Source organism: Kogia breviceps, chromosome 4 (assembly GCF_026419965.1).
Source record: "Kogia breviceps isolate mKogBre1 chromosome 4, mKogBre1 haplotype 1, whole genome shotgun sequence".
Lineage (NCBI taxonomy): Eukaryota > Metazoa > Chordata > Mammalia > Artiodactyla > Physeteridae > Kogia > Kogia breviceps.
The window spans coordinates 12,308,178-12,329,202 of record NC_081313.1 but is presented as its reverse complement, the minus strand read 5'-3'; the positions used below and the strand labels follow the sequence as shown (position 1 = coordinate 12,329,202).

General features: G+C 42.6%; 1 long non-coding RNA gene across 1 annotated transcript; it reads right to left on the bottom strand.

Moving 5' to 3' along the window:
* Window positions 1-1,363: 1,363 nt before the first annotated feature.
* On the bottom strand, window positions 1,364-21,003 carry LOC136794155 (uncharacterized). Its single transcript, XR_010840519.1, has 3 exons — window positions 20,932-21,003; window positions 19,316-19,405; window positions 1,364-2,261 (listed from the first exon to the last, which is right to left on the bottom strand). It is a non-coding gene; the product is annotated as an uncharacterized lncRNA (long non-coding RNA).
* Between the last annotated feature and the right edge of the window lie 22 nt (window positions 21,004-21,025).

Sequence of the window (21,025 nt, the reverse complement as noted above, 5' to 3'; positions counted from 1 at the left end):
CATTGTTCAAGACCTCTAAGACACAGAGTCAAAAGTCACCATCTTTTCCTTCAAGGAGTTTATAGCTTAAAGGAGGGGGACCCACGAAAGGACGGCCAGATTCAATGAAACCAGTGCTAAAATAGAGACCAAATCTTGGAAGCCACGGGGGCTTGTAGAGGTTTGAGAGAACAAAGAAAAGAGAAGAAGAGGTGGAGTCAGAGCCAAATCTTCAGGATTATACAATTAAAACAAAGCAAAAGGATTATCAGGCTCTTGGATGAGAACTAGACAGACCTGTAGTGCTAGACCTGAAATGTGCAAATTAAAGCCTAAGGGACAAAAAAGCATATTTATTATTCAGCATGTTTATTGGTTGAAGAATTGGCTCATCAAAACAGTAATTTCCCTCTGTCTTACTGTCTCCATCCTGTTTGGGTTGCCCTAAGGAGATTGTTCTCTGCCAATTCGGACCTGAAGAAGATGAATTTTCAGTGAGGAAGGAAAGAGAAGTTACAGCTGCTAGTTTTGGGGAAATCCTGAGCGTAGATCTTTTGAGAAGACCAGAGTATTTGAGTGACGGAATCCCAGGGTGTGGCCTCACCCCTTGCTACTCTAAGTGTGGTCCTCCACCCAGCAGTATCTGCATCACCTGGGAACTTGCTGGAAATGCAGAATTTGAGGCCTCAACCAAGAGCGGCTGAAGGCAAGACTGCATTTCATTGTATATGTGTACCACATCTTCTTTATCCATTCCTCTGTTGAACTGGAAGATTGGGATTGACATATACACACTACTATATATAAAATAGATAATAAGGACCTACTGTATAGCATAGGGAACTCTACTCAATAGTCTGTAGTGGCCTATATGGGAAAAGAATCTTAAAAAGAGTGGATGCATGTATATGTATAACTGATTCACTTTGCTGTACAGCAGAAATTAACACAGCATTGTAAATCAACTATACTCCAATAAATATTAAAAAAATAAACATAAAAGACTGCATTTCCACAAGCTCCCCAGGGGATGGGTAACTATTGTACATGAAGGTTTGAGATGTGCTACCCTAGCCTAATTCTTTGTGAAACAAAGATGACCACTGGACCAGAAGTGACCAGCATTCAAACCCCTCTGCTGACTTGGATTGACTTTGCTTTCATTTCTTGGCATTCATTTCTCACCTCTATGCATTAAAGAATAATACTTGGGGATCAAAGAGCAGAGCTACCCCAGAGGCATGTGACTTATAACTGCCCAATTATCTTAAATGTAAGATGATTGAAGATACGTTGAAATTCAGTAACATTTACTTGAGTGTATGCCCATGGTCTTATTTATATCCCCAAACAACTTACAACTGTTTTTTTTTTTACACAGGAGAAAACTAGAGCTCAGAGACACTAGACACACACACGTGTGTGTGTCCACACACACGTCCGCAGGTTTCAAGACCAGGGCTCCTCCCTGAAGCCCAGCAGCCCATCATGTGCTACAGCTGAGAAGATGGTCCCACCTGGACCAGTTGCAATGCCTTTCATTTCCAGTCCCATGACCAGCAGCCCCGTTCAGTCCACAGCTCTCAGCTGCCAACCAAGTCCACTGTTGGCTGCTGTCAGTTCACGGACAGCCACCGGAAGCCTAGCTCTGGGTCCCCTAGTTAGCTAGCTTGGAAACATCTGAAGTAGTGTCCTAGTCCTGTGGGTCAGGACGAGTGCATTCATCTTTGTATTCCTCACGAGCCAACCCGATTCTTCAAAGAGTTGAACTGGGTAGATAAGAGTGACTACCAAAGGTTTCCTAAGGAACAGATGAGAAAATCTCCCATGACCTCTGGGCAAGGACTGAGTCAGTGAATCGGAAGCATCTTGTGGGAACAGAGACCCTGAACAGACCAGCTGGCCGAGGCAGGATACGAGGGACCAGACCAGGGCTCTCACCTCCCCCCATAGCTGGGGGCTCCAGGGGTACAAGCTGAATGCTGAATGCTGAATGCATCAGGAAGGGCAAACAGGCAGCATGGCTTGGCCGGGAGAGAAGGGGGGTGTGGCCACTCGTAGAATCATCTAGGCTTGTGCTGGGGACTCGACACTTGACAGCTCTTTTGATCTTCTCAGTGTCACGCTGAGGTCAGTATTACATAACTCACGTTTCACAAATAAAGAGACAGAAACCAAGCTAAATAAGCTACCAAGGCCACACAGCCAGCAAGCGGCAGGATGAGTTTCAGCTCAGCTGGGTCTGGTCCGGAGCACGTTCTCTTTCTGTGGGATTTGGATCCCTGCAAGGAAGGATTGCAAAGTGAGCATCCTCTCCTCTCCCGTGCTCCCGGAAACTATAACATATTTGTTATAGTCTCTTGAGTGCGGTGCTGTGTACAAACTTACAAAAGTGGACATCACAGGGAAGCCTACATCCTAGGCCTCTGATTCCTTCCCACCACTTTAGGGTCTAACACTGTAGAGAGTCTTGGAGAGCCTCCAAAAATATACGTCCAAATCCTGAGCCCCAGAACCTGTGATGGTGACCTTGTTTGGAGAGACGGGTCTTTGCTGGGCCCTCAATCCAAGGACAGTGTCCGTAGGAGAAAAAGTCAGAGGGAGATTTGAGACACAGGACTCTCGAAGGAGAAGCCACGTGAAGACAAAGGCAGAGATGAGATTCATGCTGCCACGTGCCAGGGAATGCCTCAGCCTCCAGCAGCGGGAAGAGCTAAGAGAGGAATCTCCCTTGGAGCAGGGCCCGGCCAACACCTAGATTTCCAACTTCAGGTCTTTAGAACTGCGAGAGGGTAAACTGCTGTCGTTTTAAGCCCCCCAGTTTGTGCTGATTTGTTATGGCAGCCACAGGAAACGAATTCACACTGAAACGAAGGATCTTTCATTTTGTGACTGTCGCCCACAAACTGTACTGCTGCGTAGAGACTTTTAAAACTTACCTACTTGGGCTTCCCTGGTGGCGCAGTGGTTGAGAATCCGCCTGCCGATGCAGGGGACACGGGTTCGTGCCCTGGTCCGGGAAGATCCCACGTGCCGCGGAGCAACTAAGCCCGTGAGCCATGGCCGCTGAGCCTGCGCGTCCGGAGCCTGTGCTCCGCAACGGGAGAGGCCACAACAGTGAGAGGCCCGCGTACCGCAAAAAAAAAAAAAAAAAAAAACTTACCTACTCGAGATCTATGCAATTTTGGATGGGAAGGCCCAGATTTGAAACTCTAGGTTCAGAGCATTCCCGATTTTAAGAATATACAGTCAGAAAATAATATATATAAAGTAGGGCAGTGCATCAGCCACTTTTTTCTCAAAAGACAAAAACGCCCTTTCATGCAAACTATTTTGTAGTCGATAGATAACGTTATGTAGGGATGAGGGTTACTCGTGCTATTTCTATAGTGTCCGAATTAACTTTTCGTAAATGGGCATTAAGCATAAAACACAGGAAATGAAAAAAGAACAAACACAAAGAGCCTCGACTTCACCCACAAATCTGTTATGTAGCCTGCAATCTGTCAGAAAAGCCTGCAAATCTCCCATGGGTGTTTTGGTATAAACACTTTCTATTTTGAGCCTTTTTTCCCCTTCGCTTTCACGCTAATACATTTTTAAAGCAATCATGAGGCCCAAACCTAGACAGGCGTCTCTCAAATGCTCTACATTATCCTCCCTCTGTCCCCATTTTAAGTCATTCTCTCTGAAGATCCTGCAATAATCTGTCATCCTCCAAATGGAGTTGAGAAAGGTTTCCTCCCTGGAGCACTGTTTACCTGGGAGGTGAGGTTATAAAGCCCAGGACTCATAAACTGGAAGTAGAGAAGGGAATGTGTGTCTCCGGGGTAGCCCTAGGGAGCCTCCGGGTTTAGTGGGTTTAATGTGTCCTGGTTCCATCTCTGACTGTGCGGCCCCCGGCAAGTTACTAGGCCTCTCTGAGCCTTGGCTTCCTCATTGGTAAAGTGTGAATAAAAACAGTGCCCACCGCCTAAGGTTTCGTGATGAATGAAACACAAGTTGCTCGACCCTGTGATCAATTCTGTTTCCATCTCATTCAACTGATTCGTGCACTTGACATAGGAGGTCACTTTCTTGATTTACTGTCACAATAAGCACTCCTGGTTTTCCTCCTTCCCGTCTGGACTCCCCCCAGTATGTACCCCTTTCCTTTTTCTTTTTAAATTAATTTATTTATTTTTGACTGCGCTGGGTCTTCACTGCTGCACGCGCGCTTTCTCTAGTTGCAGAGAGCAGGGGCTACTCTTTGTTGTGGTGCATGGGCTTCTCATGGCGGCGGCTTCTCTTGTTGCAGAGCATGGGCTCTAGGCGTCTGGGCTTCAGTAGTTGTGACACGTGGGCTAAATAGTTGTGGTTCGCGGGCTCTAGAGCACAGGCTTGGTAGTTGTGGTGCACACTTAGTTGCTCTGCGGCATGTGGGATCTTCCTGGACCAGGGCTCGAACCCGTGTCCCCTGCATTGGCGGGCGGATTCCTAACCGCTGAGCCACCAGGGAAGCCATTTTCTATGCATGAATGCTGGAGTACCTTGGACCTCTTATCTTCTCACTCCCTTGTTGGCCTCATCCAGGACCGTGACTTCACAAAGCCCTTTTTTTGCTGATGACACCCGAATCTAGAGGTCCAGCCTCCCCTCTGAGCTCTTGACTAACTTCGTCACTCAGGTCTCTCTCTCTGATGTCACCGGATGTGCAAGAAGCATCACAGAGTTTGGTGCTCTGTGTCTGCACCAAACTCTTAATCTGCATCTCCAGGGCGGCTCCTCCTCCCAAGCTGCCCATGTTGGTAAATGGTACTGCTGGTTTGGCTCAAGTCGAAACATGCCTCTCCTCTTGTTCTCACCACACATCTCAATCCATCAGCAAATACGTCCCTCATAACTTCAGAGTATTTCCAGAATCCACCACTTCTCACCTCCTCCAATTTTACGTCATGGCTGCAAGCCATCACCATGTCCCTCCTAGATAATTGCAGTAGCTTCCTAACTGAGCTTCCTGCTCCCATCCCTACCCCCAGTTCAGCCTTTTCTCCACTAAACAAGCAGTGTAATTCCTTTCAAACCTGTGTCACAACATGTCCTTGCTCAATCATCTCCAAGGGTCTCCCCATTCCACTTGGATCCCGAGCTGCCCCATGGATCTCGTCTCCAACCTCTCTTCCCCTTCCTTCCCTCCTGGGAAGCCACGCCCCTCCCAGGATCAGGGTACGTTCCCTCTGCTCTAATGCAGACAGATACCTACTGGACGCAGCAGCCTCCCCAGTCACCCTCTGTCACACTTCATCCCGTGCTCAGGTTTATTTTTCTTCTTAGGACTCATCTACTTTGCATTATATATGTATTTGTTGGTCAGCTATCTCCCTACCTGAATGGAAGCTGTGGGAGAGTAAGGACTGCGTCGTATTCATTGCTGTATCCTTGGCACCTAGAACGCTACCGGGCACATTAATAACTGCTGAACAACTGAATAAAGAAGTGAATAAGTGAATGCATGAATGAATCAATGAATGAGGTTCTACATGTAAAGCCCTAAGCATAGCATGGTGTGTCGTATGTAATTCATACATACTACCTGCTGCTATGCTTGTTCTTTTTATTTTTAGTTATTATTTGTTTAGGTGCTTTACACACCCTGCTTTCCTCCTGGTCCTTCGACTTTTTAGACTTCCCCCTGCCATGCCCAAACCTCTCCATTGGAACCTAAGAACAGTCAGAAGACAGTGATGGAGATTACCACCATGGAGAGAAAAAAATGTCAATGGCCAACCCTCTTCTATGGTCACAGAGCTTGGTTCTGCCAGATACACAGGTGAGGAGGATGGTTGGACTAAACTGTCTTCAGGTATAGCCATCAAATGCCCTGGATGCATTTCTGGACAGCCTCAATTCCAATAATGTGTTCTGTCCTTTTCACATACCAGCTAAAACGTAAATATTTCTGCCTCCAAATTACACAGCCCAGACTGACTTTGAAAAGCAGCCCAAAATAGTATTGGGCATTCAGAAAACAGAGCCAATCTTTCCTTTAATGACTCTCGTGTTGTTTTGGAGATTGTACAAATTTAAATATGGGGAATTTTGTGGGGAAAAGTTAGGTAAATCCTGGGAAATGCAAACCATACACACTCGTCCTCGAGTTTGTATGGTCTGCATATAAACTGTGCATAACAGTTTATATGGCAACTGTTATATAAATAGATCTACATCCAATCTGACTTGTTATTCATTTACACATATTTTTGAGCTGTGGGCCACGTATTCTGTGCGGACATGTCAGGGACAGCTGAGCACACACGCAACAAACACATCATTGTAAACACACCTGAGAAAAGGCTTAGCGGGGTCCTTGGGAACGCTTGGGGCAAAGACAAGATGCTTTTCTTTACTGCTGGGATGAGGCCTCGGGTGAGCAGCTCCCCTGGCCTGGTAGGCAGCCGGCCCACCTGAGATAAGGCCTGTCAGGGACGCCTGTTCCGTGCAGACCCCCGGCACCTGCAGCTGATGGGGCTAGTTGTAGCGTCAAGCTCACGTCAAACACCCACCTGTGGCCCCAGCTCTGGACGGAATTGGAAAATTACTAACCCAAAGGCCAAGAAGACTCTGTCTAGGTCCAGGGCCACCAGAGTCTCCGTCTTCCCTGAGGGCAAAACACTCTTTTGCAGACAAGCTGGCAGGATTCTTAGATAGAAGGAGACAAAACCACTGACTTGGGAAAACCAGACCCTCTCTGGAGGAGCTACTTCCTTGAAGATGCAACTGGAACATTCTTGGGTGGGGCAGGTCACCCCCCCAAATAAACAACTTAGCAGTTATCCTCCACCCAAAACAAGTCTCTCTGTGAAACGCCCTGGTCACTGCCTCTGCCTCAGGCCGGGCCCTCGAGCTGCTCCCGAAGCTGCAGTCTTTCCTTGAGCTGCAGGGGTCACCCCCCGGCGGGTCCTGCTTTCTGACCTGCAACAGACCTGGCCCTGCCTGCGTGACGCCCTACCTCAGGCCATCAGGGACCTGCTTCATAAGCAATCCCTAACTCAGTCCACCTCAGGCGGCAACCCTGGCTCAAACCCTCCATGGATGTGGTCTAACTAGAAGCAAAAGAGAACAGTAGCTGGTAGAAAATCAGAGACCTAAAGTCCGATGTCCACCATTTTCAGCTGTGCAGACAAAGCAGGACCACCCCGTGAATAGCTATGGGTGTTTTTCTGTGTTTTAATTTCCTGGCAACAAGGTAATGGGTCCGAGGACTCAGTCCTACCAGGCCAGCTCCCTGGTAGAGAAGGGACACACCTGAATTCTACTTCCCATGCCCAAGGAGCCCTCAGGGTCTCCAGCGGCCAGACAGCTGGTCTTTCCCAGCCCTCTCCTAATCAGCGGGCACTGTAGCTTCATGGATGTTTATCTCCCGGGCAAAGCCCATCCTACAAAAAGAGAGACTTGTGATAGGCTACATAATGGTATCCAAGGATACCTGCTCTCTGGAACCTGAGAACAACACCTACTACGGCAAAAGGGTGGCTATTGCTTTCTATGGCAAAGGTGAGATTGTCTACGAATCGTAGACCGCAATTCTGCAGACAGCAGCTGGACAGGGCCTTGAGCTGTCTTCTGCTGGGGAAGGAGAGTATACATTTGCAGTTGTAACTAGAAGAGTGGGCCTTGTTAGGCAGAGGCATCTTTGAAGAATCCTTAAGTATGGGATGATGCGTATAGGTGTTACATAGCCAGGGGGCAGGGGGCCATGTGCTGGATACCTGCTGGGTTGCCTGCCAGCTCCTCCTCTCTGGGGCCCCCAGTAGTCACTGGGGACAACAGGATCCCATCCCCTGACTCCGCTGATTAAACCAGGGTAAGCACCTGACCCAAGCTGGCCCACTCAGGGACCCTTCTGTTGAAATACAGCAGCAAAAGGGGCCCTGAATCCCTTTTGGGATTGGGAGCAAAAAGAACCTGATGCCTGAGCTCAAGAGCTGTGCTTGTACACTTCCTAATCACTACAAGGACCAGAAAGGTGGAGGATGAGAGGGGAGAGAGGGGAAGGAGGGAAGGAGGGAGGCAGGGAGAGAAGAGAGATAAATCATGGTTAGAGATGCAGAAAGAATCTTAATGATGTTCAGTCCCTGGTTCCAGGTCCTTCCTGCGGCTGGGTTCTGCCGGGATATACCTATATCTTCATAATAAACCCTTCTTTTCAGCTTCGGCTAGTTTTAGCTGACGTTTCTTACATTCAACCAAAAGAATTCAACCAATACACCTTCTCATAGATCAGCTATGAACAAGTAATATAATTCATACGATAAGTACAACACTTTGCAAAGGATGCAGCATACAGAGAGGCTACTTGTGCAATTATTATCAAGGCAGCTCCTGTCACTGCTCTAGCTGATGACCTTGCCTCCAGCTTTGGGAAACCCTGACTTCCTACTGTCTCTTCTCACAAGCCCAAGACACAGGCCTTGCTCCCAAGCCATCCCTCATTTCCCCGTTGCTGAGAAACCAGCAGCACTGCTGCTCTACCTCCAGGGGTCCATTCATTGCCTTCTGTCTTTTTAACCTAAAGCACAGGGGTAGTACACAATTGGACTAAATAATCTGTAAAATCCCTTGCAGTTTTGCTATCGTGTGATTCTGAGTTACTTTAACAGTCCACACAACTCTACTGACCGTTCAGACTACAAACTAGTGTAGACAGTCTGAATCAGGAGATGTGTTCAGAATCTCATGGTTTGCTTGTAAAAAAGGCAGGACTACCCCTGTTCTTCAGTCTGAATGCCAAGCTCTAGGTGACGGCAGAGATTCTGCATTGTAAGCATACAACATTTAAAAGGCCAGGGCATATGGGGATCAATATCTTTTAAGTCATGCATGTCTGGGTTGAGTACGAACTTTGCTGCTTATTAGTTGTGAGAACTTAGACAATTTGCTGAACTTTTGTGTTCATGCTTCCATTGCATAAAAAGGAGGGGGTAATAGTAGCAAATGTATAGAATTACTTTGAGGATTAAATAAGGTGATGTAGGTTCCTTAAAAAACTAAAAATAGAACTACCATATGACCCAGCAATCCCACTACTGGGCATATACCCTGAGAAAACCATAATTCAAAAAGACTCATGTACCACAATGTTCATTGCAGCCCTATTTACAATAGCCAGGACACGGAAGCAACCTAAGTGTCCATCGACAGATGAATGGATAAAGAAGATGTGGCACATATATACAATGGAATATTACTCGCCATAAAAAGGAACGAAACTGAGTTATTTGTAGTGAGGTGGATGGACCTAGAGTCTGTCATACAGAGTGAAGTAAGTCAGAAAGAGAAAAACAAATACTGTATTCTAACACATATATATGGAATCTAAAAAAAAAAAAAGGTTCTGAAAAACCTAGGGGCAAGACAGAAATAAAGACGCAGACATAGAGAATGGACTTGAGGACATGGGGAGGGGGAAGGGTAAGATGGGACGAAGTGATAGAGTGGCATGGACATATATACACTATCAAATGTAAAATGGATAGCTAGTGGGAAGCAGCTGAGTAGCATAGGGAGATCAGCTCAGTGCTTTATGACCACCTAGAGGGGCGGCATAGGGAGGGTGGGAGGGAGACGCACGAGGGAGGAGATATGGGGATATATGTATATGTATGGCTGATCACTTTGTTATAAAGCAGAAACTAACATACCATTGTAGAGCAATTATACTTCAATAAAGATGTTAAAAAATAATAAGAATCTAGTATAGTGGCTGGCCTACAGAAAGATTATAATTTAGCTATGACTTATAATATAGCAAATAGAAGACTCTACCAAATTCTAATGCAAATTAATTGGATTGATTTAATATTCAAGCATAAATTGCAAACTTCCTTATCCAGCCCTTCTTTATGAGATGGCCAGCTGTATTGTTGAATGCAGTATGTAACTGCATATTTATTTGCATGCTTATTTGTTTAATAGCTGCTCCATGAAAGAAGGGATTATGTTTTATTTTGTTTTAATGTACACATATACTTTACTTAAAGTAGGTTTGGTGGACAGTTCTCTGAGTTACGGAACCACAAGCACAGTCAAAATATGGACTATTTCCATCACCCCAGAGAGTTCCCTCACAGTGCCACCTTGCAGGCAATCCCTTCAGCTCCCCAGCTACTGGCAACAACTGGTCCCATTTTTGTCCCTACAATTTTGTGTTTTCCATAATGTCACTTAAATTGTATTATACGGACTCCGGCTTCTTTTGCTTCTAATAATGCATTTGAGATTCACCCATATTGTAGCATGCATCAGTGCTGAGTAGTATTACACATATGGATATATCACAATTTATCCATTCCCCAGCTGATGGTCATTTGGGTTTTCTGCAGTTGTTGGTAATTATGAATAAAGACTTATAAACATTCACATGCAGGTCTTTTTCTGGACATATACTTTCATTTCTCTTGGGTACATACCTAGAAGTGGGATCATGGGGGTGTTTGGTAAGTGCATATTTAAGTTCATGAGAAACTCTCAGACTGTTTTCCACAGCGGTTGTACCATTTTGCATTCCCACGAGCAGTGCGGTGTATGAGAACCCCATTTGCTCTTTATCCTCACCAGCACTTGGTGACATTAGGTGTTTTTTTTTTTTTTTTTTTTTTTTTTTTTTTTTTTTTGCGGTATGCGGGCCTCTCACTGTTGTGGCCTCTCCCGTTGCGGAGCACAGGCTCCGGACGCACAGGCCCAGCGGCCATGGCTCACGGGCTTAGTTGCTCCGCGGCATGTGGGATCCTCCCGGACCAGGGCACGAACCCGTGTCTCCTGCATCGGCAGGCGGATTCTCAACCACTGCGCCACCAGGGAAGCCCGTTTGTTTGTTCTTAATTTTGGCCATTCTTATAGGTATTTTGTGGCTTTAATGTGCATTTCTCTAGTGATTAATGGAGAGTCTTTTCATGTGTTTATTTGCCTTCCTTACATCTCCTTTAATGAGGCAGTTTTTCAAATCTTTGCCCATTCTTGAATTGTTTAATTGGGTTATGTGAATTTCTATTATTGTGTTTTGAAAGTATATATATTATATTATATTATATTATGTGTATATATGTATGTATATTCATTCTGGATACAAGACCTTTATCAGATATATGTTTTGTAAATATATTTTCCCAATCTGTGGCTAGTATTAATTTTCTTAACCATAGCTTTTGAAGAGAAGTTTTAAATTGTGAAGTCCAATTTAGGACATTTTTTGCATATGGTTTCTGCTTTTGATATGTATCTAAGAAATCCTGGCCTAACCTAAGGTCACAGAGATTTTCCCTTATATTTTTGTCTAGAACTATTGTAGTTATTACTTTAATCTGTAATCTATTTTTAGTCAATCTGTATATATGACATGAAGTATATACAAAAGAATGAAGGGTTATTGTTTTGCCTATGGATGTCCGATTGTCCCAATATTTGTTGAAAATACTACTCTTTCTCCATTTAATTGCCTTGGCAATTTTTTGTGAAAAATCAATTGACTGTATATATGAGGTCCTATTTCTGACTCTCTATTCTATTCCATTCACTTGTATGTCTGTTTCACCAGGGCCACACTGTGATGATATGGTAGCTTTATAGTAAGTCTTAAAATCAGGTAAAATGAGTCTTCCAGTTTGTTGTTGTTTTAATTTTAAAATTTAATTTTATTTTTTTTTATACAGCAGGTTCTTATTAGTCATCCATTTTATACACATCAGTGTATACATGTCAATCCCAATTGCCCAATTCACCATTCCCCCGCCACTTTCCCTGCTTGGTGTCCATACATTTGTTCTCTGCATCTCTGTCTCAATTTCTGCTCTGCAAACCAGTTCATCTGTACTCTTCTCCTAGGTTCCACATATATGTGTTAATATATCATATTTGTTTTTCTCCTTCTAACTTACTTCACTCCGTATGACAGTCTCTAGATCCATCCACGTCTCAACAAATGACCTAATTTCGTTCCATTATATGGCTGAGTAATATTCCATTCTATATATGTACCGCATCTTCTTTATCCATTCATCTGTTGATGGGCATCTAGGTTGCTTCCATGACCTGGCTATTGTAAATAGTGCTGCAACGAACAGTGGGGTGCATGTGTCTTTTTGAATTATGGTTCTCTCTGGGTATATGCCCAGTAGTGGGATTGCTGGATCATATGGTAATTCTATTTTTAGTTTTTTTAAGGAACCTCCATACTGTTCTCCATAGTGGCTGTATCAATTTACATTCCCACCAACAGTGCAAGAGGGTTCCCTTTTCTCCACACCCTCTCCAGCATTTGTTGCTTGTAGATTTTCTGATGATGTCCATTCTAACTGGTGTGAGGTGATACCTCATTGTGGTTTTGAGTTGCATTTCTCTAATAATTAGTGATGTTGAGCAGCTTTTCATGTGCTTCTTGGCCATCTGTATGTCTTCTTTAGAGAAATGTCTATTTAGGTCTTCTGCCCATTTTTGGATTGGGTTTTTTGTTTTTTTAACATTGAGCTGCATGAGCTTTTTATATATTTTGGAGATTAATCCTTAGTCTGTTGATTCATTTGCAAATATTTTCTCCCATTCTGAGGGTTCTCTTTCCATCTTATTTATGGTTTCCTTTGCTGTGCAAAAGCTTTGAAGTTTTGGGCTTCCCTGGTGGCGCAGTGGTTGAGAATCCACCTGCTGATGCAGGGGACACGGGTTCGTGCCCCGGTCCGGGAAGATCCCACATGCCGCAGAGCAGCTGAGCCTGTGAGCCATGGCCGCTGAGCCTGGGCGTCCGGAGCCTGTGCTCCGCAACGGGAGAGGCCACAACAGTGAGAGGCCTGCATACCACAAAAAAAAAAAAAAAAGCTTTGAAGTTTCATTAGCTCCTATTTGTTTATTTTTGGTTTTATTTCCATTACTCTAGGAGGTGGATCAAAAAAGATCTTGCTGTGATTTATGTCAAAGAGTGTTCTTCCTATGTTTTCCTCTAAGAGTTTTATAGTGCCCAGTCTTACATTTAGGTCTCTAATCCATTTTGAGTTTATTTTTGTGTATGGTGTTAGGGAGTGTTCTAATTTCATTCTTTTACATGTAGCCGTCCACTTTTCCCAGCACCACTTATTGAAGAGACTGTCTTTTCTCCGTTGTATATCCTTGCCTCCTTTGTCATAGATTAGTTGACCATAGGTGCGTGGGTTTACCTCTGGGCTTTCTATCCTGTTCCATGGATCTATATTCTGTTTTTGCGCCAGTACCATATTGTCTTGATTACTGTAGCCTTGTGGTATAGTCTGAAGTCAGGGAGTCTGATTCCTCCAGCTCTGTTTTTTTCCCTCAAGACTGCTTTGGCTATTCAGGGTCTTTTGTGTCTCCATACAAATTTTAAGATTTTCTGTTCTAGTTCTGTAAAAAATACCATTGGTAATTTGATAGGGATTGCATTGAATCTGTAGATTGCTTTGGGTAGTATAGTCATTTTCACAATATTGATTCTTCCAATCCAAGAACAAAGTATATCTCTCCATCTGTTGGTATCATCTTTAATTTCTTTCATCAGTGTCTTATAGTTTTCTGCATATAGGTCTTTTGTCTCCCTAGGTAGGTTTATTCTTAGGTATTTTTGTTGTTGTTTTTGCAATGGTAAAAGGGAGTGTTTCCTTAATTTCTCTTTCAGATTTTTCATCATTAGTGTATAGGAATGCAAGAGATTTCTGGGCATTAATTTCATATCCTGCAACTTTACCAAATTCATTGATTAGCTCTAGTAGTTTTCTGGTGGCATTTTTAGGATTCTTTAAGTATAGTATCATGTCATCTGCAAACAGTGACAGTTTTACTTCTTTTTTTCCAATTTGGATTCCTTTTATTTCTTTTTCTTCTCTGATTGCCGTGGCTAGGACTTCCAAAACTATGTTGAATAGTGGTGAGAGTGGACATCCTTCTCTTGTTCCTGATCTTAGAGGAAATGCTTTCAGTTTTTCACCATTGAGAATGATGTTTGCTGTGGGTTTGTCATATATGGCTTTTATTATGTTGAGGTAGGTTCCCTCTATGCCCACTTTCTGGAGAGTTTTTTTCATAAATGGGTGTTGAATTTTGTCAAAAGCTTTTTCTGCATCTATTGAGATGGTCATATAGTTTTTCTTCTTCAATTTGTTAATATGGTGTATCACACTGACTGATTTGCATACATTGAAGAATCCTTGCATCACTGGGATAAATCCCACTTGATCATGGTGTATGATCCTTTTAATGTATTGTTGGATTCTGTTTGCTAGTATTTTGTTGAGGATTTTTGCATCTATATTCATCAGGGATATTGGTCTGTAATATTCTTTTTTTATAGTATCTTTGTCTGGTTTTGGTATCAGGGTGATGGTGTCCTCATAGAATGAGTTTGGGAGTGTTCCTTCCTCTGCAATGTTTTGGAAGAGTTTGAGAAGGATGGCTGTTAGCTCTTCCCTAAATGTTTGATAGAATTCACCTGTGAACCCATTTGGTCCTGGACTTTTGTTTGTTGGAAGATTTTTAATCCCAGTTTCAATTTCAGTGCTTGTGATTGGTCTGTTCATATTTTCTGTTTCTTCCTGGTTCAGTCTTGGCAGGTTATATCTTTCTAAGAATTTGTCCATTTCTTCCGGGTTGTCCATTTTATTGGCATAGAATTGCGTGTAGTAGTGTCTTAGGATGCTTTGTATTTCTGCGGTGTCTGTTGTAACTTCTCCTTTTTCATTTCTAATTTTATTAAGTCCTGTCCCTCTTTTTCTTGATGCATCTGGCTAATGGTTTATCAATTTTGTTTATCTTCTCACAGAACCAGCTTTTAATTTTATTGATCTTTGCTATTGTTTTCTTTGTTTCTATTTCATTTATTTCTGCTCTGATACTTATGATTTCTTTCCTTCTGCTAACTTTGGGTTTTGTTTGTTCTTCTTTCTCTAGTTCCTTAGGTGTAACATTAGATTGTTTATTTGAGATTTTTCTCGTTTCTTGAGGTAGGACTGTATAGCTATAAACTTCCCTCTTAGAACTGCTTTTGCTGCCTCCCATAGGTTTTGGATCCTCGTGTTTTCATTGTGATTTGTCTCTAGGTATTTTTTGATTTCCTCTTTGATTTCTTCAGTTATCTCTTGGTTATTTAGTAACGTATTGTTTAGCCTCCATGTGTTTGTGTGTTTAACGTTTTTTTTCCCTGTAATTCATTTCTAATCTCATAGCGTTGTGGTCAGAAAAGATGCTGGATAAGATTTCAATTTACTGTGGCTTGATTTGTGACCCAAGATGTGATCTCTCCTGGAGAATGTTCCATGCACACTTGAAGAGAAAGTGTAATCTACTGTTTTTGGATGGAATGTCCTATAAATATCAATTAAATCTATCTGGCCTATTGTGTCATTTAAAGCTTCTGTTTCATTATTTATTTTCATTTTGGATAATCTGTCCATTGGTGTAAGTGAGGTGTTAAAGTCCCCCACTATTATTGTGTTACTGTTGATTACCTGTTTTATAGCTGTTAGCAGTTGCCTTATGTATTGAGGTGTCCTATGTTGGGTGCATATATATTTATAATTGTTATATCTTCTTGGATTGATCACTTGATCATTATGTAGTGTCCTTCCTTGTCTCTTGTAACATTCTTTATTTTCAAGTCAATTTTATCTGATATGAGTATCGCTACTCCATCTGTCCTTTGATTTCCATTTGCATGGAATATCTTTTTCCATCCCCTCACTTTCAGTCTGTATGTGTCCCTAGGTCTGAAGTGGGTCTCTTGTAGACAGCATATATATGGGTCTTGTTTTTGTATCCATTCAGCAAGTCTGTGTCTTTTGGTTGGATCATTTAATCCATTCACGTTTAAGGTAATTATTGATACATATGTTCCTGTGACCATTTTATTAATTGTTTTGGGTTTGTTTTTGTAGGTCCTTTTCTTCTCTTCTGTTTCCCACTTAGAGAAGTTCCTTTAGCATTTGTTGTACAGCTAGTTGGGTGGTGCTGAATTCTCTTAGCTTTTGCTTGTCTGTAAAGCTTTTGATTTTTCCATCGAATGTGAATGCGATCCTTGTTGGGTAGAGTAATTTTGATTGTAGGTTCTTCCCTTTCATCACTTTAAGTATATCATGCCACTCTCTTCTGGCTTGTAGAATTTCTGCTGAGAAATCAGCTTTTAACCTTATGGGAGTTCCCTTGTATGTTATTTGTCATTTTGCCCTTGCTGCATTCAGTAACTTTTCTTTGTCTTTAGTTTTTGCCAGTTTGATTACTGTGTATCTTGGCGTGTTTTTCCTTGAGTTTATCCTGTATGGGACTCACAGGGTTTCCCAGACTTGGGTGGCTATTTCCTTTCCCCTGTTAGGGAAGTTTTCTACTATAATCTCTTCAAATATTTTCTCCGGTCCTTTCTCTCTCTCTTCTCCTTCTGGGACCTCAATAATGTGACTGTTGTTGCATTTAATGTTGTCCCAGAGGTCTCTTAGGCTGTCTTCATTTCTTTTCATTCTTTTTTCTTTAGTCCGTTCCGAAGCAGTGAATTCCACCATTCTGTCTTCCTGGTCACTTATCCGTTCTTCTGCTTCAGTTATTCTGCTATTGATTCCTTCTAATGTAGTTTTCATTTCATTTATTGTATTGTTCATCTCTGTTTGTTTGTTCTTTAATTCTTCTAGGTCTTTGTTAAACATTTCTTGCATCTTCTCGATCTTTGCCTCCATTGTTTTTCTGAGGTCCTGGATCATCTTCACTATCATTATTCTGAATTCTTTTTCTGGAAGGTTGCCTATCTCCACTTTATTTAGTTGTTTTTCTGGGGTTTTATCTTGTTCCTTCATCTGGTACAGAGCCCTCTGCCTTTTCATCTTGTCCATCTTTCTGTGAATGTGGTTTTTGTTCCACAGGCTGCAGGATTGTAGTTCTTGCTTCTGCTGTCTGCCCTCTGGTGGATGAGGCTATCTAAGAGGCTTGTGCAAGCTTACTGATGGGAGGGACTGGTGGTGGGTAGAGCTGGGTGTTGCTCTGGTGGGCAGAGCTCAGTAAAACTTTAATCTGCTTGACTGCTGATGGGTGGGCTTGGGTTCCCTCCCTGTTGGTTGTTTGACCTGAGGCGACCCAACACTGGAGACTACCTGGGCTCTTTGGTGGGGCTAATGGCAGACTCCGGAAGGGTCATGCCAAGGAGTACTTCCCATATCTTCTGCTGCCAGTGTCCTTGTCCCCACGGTGAGCCACAGCCATCCCCGCCTCTGCAGGAGACCCTCCAACACTAGCAGGTAGGTCTAGTTCAGTCTCCCCTGGGTCCCGATGCGCACACTACTTTGTGTGTGTCCTCCAAGAGTGGAGTCTCTGTTTCCGCCAGTCCTGTCAAAGTCCTGCAATCAAATCCCAGTAGGCTTCAAAGTCTGATTCTCTACGAATTCCTCCTCCTGTTGCCGGACCCCCAGGTTGGGAAGCCTGACATGGGTTCAGAACCTTCACTCCAGTGGGTGGACTTCTGTGGTATAAATGTTCTCCAGTCTGTGAGTCATCCACCCAGCAGTTATGGGATTTGATTTCACTGTGATTGTGCCCCTCCTAACATCTCATTGTGGCTTCTCCTTTGTCTTTGGATGTAGGGTATCTTTTTTGGTGAATTCCAGTGTCTTCCTGTCAATAATTTTCCAGCAGCTAGTTGTGATTCTGGTGTTCTCACAAGAGAGAGTGAGAGTACGTCCTTCTACTCTGCTATCTTTGTTCAGGGCCAGGAGAATCATCCAGTTTTGTTCTTTTTCAAAATTGCTTTGGCTACTCTCAGTTCTGTGCTTTTTCTTTTTCCAAAGTATTTTGATTGGGATTCTGTTTAGTCTATAGACCAATTTAGGGAGAACTGATATCTTAATAATACTGAAGCTTCTGATCCATTCACACATCACAGCTCTCCATTCATTTAGGTCATCTTTGAATTCCTAATGTTTTGTAGTTTTCAGCAGACCATGCACATTTTGGGGCTTCCCTGGTGGTGCAGTGGTTGGGAATCTGCCTGCCAATGCAGGGGACATGGGTTCAATCCCTGGTCCGGGAAGATCCCACATGCCACAGACCAACTAAGCCCATGTGCCACAACTACTGAGCCTGCACTCTAGAGCTCAAGAGCCACAACTACTGAGCCTGTGTGCCACAACTACTGAAGCCTGCGTGCCTAGAACCCATGCTCCACAACAAGAGAAGCCATGGCAATGAGAAGCCCACGTACTGCAATGAAGAGTAGCCCCTGCTTTACACAACTAGAGAAAGTCCACATGGAGAAATGAAGATCCAATGCAGCCAAATAAATAAATAAATAAAAACATGCATGTGTTTTGTTAGCTCTCTCCCTAAGTATTTCGTGGATTTTATTTTTTTTATTTTTTTTTTATTTTTTATTTTTTTTGTGGTATGCGGGCCTCACTGTTGTGGCCTCTCCCTTGCGGAGCACAGGCTCCGGACGCGCAGGCTCAGCGGCCATGGCTCACGGGCCCAGCCGCTCCGCGGCATGTGGGATCTTCCCAGACTGGGGCACGAACCCGTGTCCCCTGCATCGGCAGGCGGATTCTCAACCACTGCGCCACCAGGGAAGCCCTATTTCGTGGATTTTAAATGACAGTTTTTAAAATTTCTATTTCCAGTTTTTCACTGCTAGTATACATAAATACAATTCATTATTGTATATTGACTTCGTGTTCTGTGACCTTGCTAAGCAAGCTCACATATTCTTTCTGGCAGCTTTCTTACAGAATCTCTGGTATTTTCTACACAAAGTATCTCATCTTTTGTGAATAAAAAATTATTTTTTCTTTCCAGTGTGTATGCCTTTTATTTGTTTTACTTGCCTGATTGCATTGGCTAGGTCCTCCAGTGTGGTGTTTAATAGGAGTGAGAGAGCACATCTTGCATTGTTCCTAGCCTTAGGGGGATCATGTTTGTTTTGTTCAATACTATATACCCAGCACCCTGCACCATGTCTAGCACACAGCAGACACTCCAAAGAAGTTGCTGAATGAAATAAAACAAAGTTAATTGATCTATATAGAGGTTAAAATGAAATCAGTTATGTTAACCCCTTGTCCAACCAGTCTATCGACTGAGTCACAAGCAAAATCATGTAAATAAGTAGTAGGATACCATTTTGAAATCAGGAACATTTTCAAGGATAAAAGTGCTCTGGTGGAGGTAGAGGAACTTGGGGATAACCTATGTACTTAACGTGAAGACAACTGTGCACTACTTGTTTGCCTGATTAATTAGTCAAAGAATACCTACTCTACCATAATTAGTAACACTGCAAAGGAAAAATAGATTTGATTAAAATACAATAACAATTAAAAGAGTGTTGTTTGCCTACCTCTTCTCTTGGATGGTAAAGTCTGAGAAGCTGGAAAATCTGATTTCTATTTATATCACCCAAATGCTAAGGATGTCCAGTCAGCATTAACTGTATAACAGAAAGGATAATACACTTGTCAACTTGGAGGTTAAACATACAAAAAGCTTATGGAAAACTCAATTCAAAATGTGTTATTTAATGTCTATTATTGTCCTGGGGTGGAGGTGAGAAGTAAGAGGGTGAAACCAGATGAAATAATATCTTAAATAGTTCCCAGCCTCAGGAAATTTAATATTTTGTGGCCGATGTCAGACTTACAAACTAGAAGTAAAGACTAATGCAGTTCTCATTCTCATTGTCAAAATATAAAACAGAAGAGAAATTATCAAAGTGAGCTAGAATTACACAGGATATCTTTGTGAGATATTTTAATAATATTTTAAAAGTGCTTTTAAAAGTGAATAGATCTTGGATAGGTAGCAAGAATAAAAAGTTAAGCTTTATTAAATGTATTTATAGGCATATCTTGGAGATAGTTTGGGTTCGGTTTCAGGCCACCACCATAAAGCAAATATTGCAATAAAGTGAGTCACACAAATTTTTTGGTTTCCAAGGACATATAAAAGTTATGTTTACACTACACTGTAGTCTATTAAGTGTGCAATAGCATTATGTCTAAAAGAACAATGTACATACCTTAATTGAAAAATACTTCATTGCTAAAATATGCTATCACCTGAGTCTTCAGCTAGCTGTAGTGGTAACATCAAAGATCACTGACCACAGATCACCGTAACAAATATAATAAGAATGAAAAAGTCTGAAATATTTGGAGAATTACCAAAATGTGATACAGAGACAGGAAATGAGCAAATGCTGTTGAAAAAATGGGAAAAAATGGCACTGATAGACTTGCTCGACACAGGGTTGCCATAAATCTTCAGTTTGTAAAAAAAAACACGCAATATCTGTGAAACACAATAAAGCAAAGGGCAATAAAATGAGGAATGCTTATAATTACAGACATTTTATGTTATCCTGGTCATTAAAAAAAAAAAAAAAAGCAAGAGCAGAAGTTGGAGAAAGAGAAAAAAGGAAAATGAAATGTAGCTACATTTTCATCTGTTCCATCCTCCATTCCATTCTATTCATTAAGATTTGCCAGACCTAAGGTTTGAGGAGTCAGGGTGAATTACATACACACTTACCTTGTGTGTTTCACCATAAGGAGCCAAATATAAGTCAGCAAATCATCAAATGCCCACTTATATGAAGAATCCCTATAGAATCGTGAAAGTCAGGTGGTGGTGGTGGTGGTGATGGTGTTTTGAGTGGCAGGAGCAGAATCCATCCCAAAACTAATTTTGGGGGGCTTTCCTGGTGGCGCAGTGGTTGGGAGTACGCCTGCCGATGCAGGGGACACGGGTTCGTGCCCCGGTCCGGGAAGATCCCACATGCTGCAGAGTGGCTGGGCCCGTGAGCCACGACCGCTGGGCCTGCGCGTCCAGAGCCTGTGCTCCGCAACGGGAGAGGCCACAACAGTGAAAGGCCCGCGTACCACAAAAACACAACAACAACAACAACAAAACTTACTTTTTTTTTTAGGTCACTTTTCAGATGTAGGAGTAACTTACCAGTTACCAATACACCAGGCCATCAGGTTACATAACTGACCTTGTCAGGGGCTCCCTGAATGTTTTATTCCCTAGCAATTATAGAAAAATCAAA